Here is a 2,800-nt window from a genome sequence, read left to right as displayed (position 1 = left end):
GCAAAAATGTAACCGGCCCCGGGGCGCAACATGGTTGCACCGCGAGGGCGGCGGTGCGGTTTGGGGCGCAGCAAGTTTCCGGACCCCGGGCTCGCCCGGCGCCTGCGGGACCGCTGCGTGTGCGGTGGGCGAGCGGGCTCGTAACCGGGGCGCTGAGGTGAACGGGAAGGCAAAAATGAAACTGCGGCCTCGAGAGAAGCGTAACGCCCCAAAGGCCGAGCCCGGGGCGCGGGGGTCGCCCGGGGGCCCGCGGGGAGGGCCCGGGGGCAGCGGGCCGTTGGGTTCTGTTTGGGGGTTGCCGTGGCGACGGTTCTGTCCGCGGAGCTCGCGTTTGAAAGTAAAGAACCCCTCTGCGGGCGGCTGTTCCGCCTAGCCTTGGGCCCTACAGCGAGCAGCGAAATGCTGTTGGCTGAAGACTGAGTTGCCTTCACCTGCCTGGCACAAATTGAGCAAGCGGGGCAATTCCACTTTCGAGAAAGTGAAAAAATGATAGTTTGAAACAAGTATGGTCTATGGGAAAGAGAGCGAGGCTCTCACACATCAGTTTACAGTCTGTTTTGTGTGGAAGTCCCGTGCACATGGGCAGCGCTTACCACAGTGGTCTCTCGTGGCCGAGTGTGGTCAGGGTTAAAGTCCCCAAGTGGATAAGCTTCGGTGCTGGCCTGCTGTGCTATCATTAGTCGGAGGGGAAAAAAGACTCTTTCGATATTAGTTGACGCTTGCTGAGTTTATGCAGTATCTTGTCTGCCACTCCTCTAATGATGTCATGGTGATTGGTGAGGTAAAACACTTTAGAATTAAGTGGAAAAAAAAGATAAAAATCTAAAAATTATATTTTTCTAGATTAGTAAGTACAGGGCAGCATCAATGTTATGTATTTGCACTGCTTATGATCACTCTCAAGAGGAATGTTTGTATCATTCCTGGTGTAGCAGTAAGAAGAAACATAACACATGAAGAGCTCACTCTTGGATGTGCAAGCTTTGTCCTCAAATTCATACATACAGCATTATTTTGACTGCAAATTTTATACACTGATATAAATGCCTATAGTTGGACTTGCTTAGTTGATTTTTATCTAGAATAAAACCAAGCCAGAGCCCAGCTCATTCAAGTCGGAGAACTTTGCCTTGAGTTAAAAAACAGAGGTGCAACTTTACAGCTAGCTTTCTGTGTGCTTTATTGCCTCTGTAATYGTGCCGCAGGTTTTAAGAACCATGGCTACTTAAGCCTAAAGTTGCAATTCACATGCATCTTCATCACCCTAACTAGGCCACGCCGTCAGCAGATGAACCTGGACTTTTAGTGAAGGGTCACACTGAACTGAGAGAAATGTGAAAGTACTTGAGTTTGAGATGTGTTTTACATTTTTACTCAGTTTATCTAAGCAAGCGTAGCATTTAAATCTTGATCTTTGGCTGCATGCAGGCAGACTGTCCTATGCCTCTCTGGATCTTGGGATCAGTGGGAGCCCATTTGCAAAGAGCTGGGTAAAGACCTTTGGCCTAAAGCTATACAGATCACACAGATCTATTATATCTGTAACTTCTTTCCTTATTTCTTTAATGGGTGTACTTTTCAGTATTTGAAATCTGTAGCAACTTAGAATATTTCTAACCATTTTGATACCAGTTTGTGGACTGTAGAAAAGCATCTCCTGCCAAGCAATTCACAGCTAGACTCCATTTATAAAGCTTTGTGATGCTTTGCTGATGGCTAATGCACTAGACAGGGCCTTGGTAGTCCTGAATTTTATTCCTTTTTCTGCCACTGTTCTGCTAGGATGAGTTTGGGCAAGTCACTTTGTCTTATTTTCACCAACTGCAAAACAGACATTCATCATTGACTTCATCTGTAAAATGCTTTAAGATCTGCCAACATACAGGACTGTGTAAGATTCTTGTGGTCTTTTCCTTGGGGCAAGGTGTGCAGAATAAAAACTGGTGAGGTTAGTTGGCCTTTTTTAAAATATCAAGGTTCTGGATCCTGCAGGCATCGCTGCGTGCAAGTAGTCTCCATCACATTTAATGGACTTATGTATTTGCACTGACACTTATCTAGAAACAGGGCAACGATTATTTGTACTGTGTATACTGGAGACTCATTGTGATCATATTTCCTCTGTTTTGTTTTCCCCACTGTCAGAAGAGGCTACTTCGTTGTAGCTGATACGTGAGTAAGAGTCACAAAAGCAAGACTGGCTCTTCTACGCACCGGTTCAAAGTGCTGCCATTCCTCTCTTTCCCTTTCCCCACTCAGTTTTGGGGTTTTCATTTTACTGAATGGGCTAGAACGAGTTTAATGACTCTTACAGGCCTACATTTTCCATGAGATAATAGAAATCAGAAGTCAGTGCCATATCACATGGGAATCATGTTCAGTACAAATGGGAACTGTACGCAGCTCAGCTGAGATGCTGTGCATTTACTATAAAAGCACTTTAACACATTTTGGTTCTACAGGTTTTTGTCTTGGAGTTATTAATGCTGCCTTATGTGAGTACTTATCAGAAATGTTTCCTCAAATGCATTTTCTGTAAGCCCTTCACACCATTAATGTGGGTTTATTAGATTTCACATGAAATTCTCATTGTTATCTTGTTCTTCTCTTCCATGTTTCTATGACTTGGAGCAGGGAAGCAGATTGAAAACTGCAATTTCATATGAGAGGGTAAAAAGGAACCTGTAAGATGTAGATGGGGTGATTCTCCTTCCCGGTTTCTTTCATTCAGCGTCTATGTAAAGATGCATCACATATCCACCAGCTGTATATGCTTATTTTGCACACAATTCTTTGAGGG

The sequence above is a fragment of the Apteryx rowi genome, unplaced genomic scaffold, assembly GCF_003343035.1.
Source record: "Apteryx rowi isolate R43461 unplaced genomic scaffold, aptRow1 scaffold_93, whole genome shotgun sequence".
In the NCBI taxonomy this organism is placed as follows: Eukaryota; Metazoa; Chordata; class Aves; order Apterygiformes; family Apterygidae; genus Apteryx; species Apteryx rowi.
Note: the sequence above shows the minus strand (reverse complement) of the source record.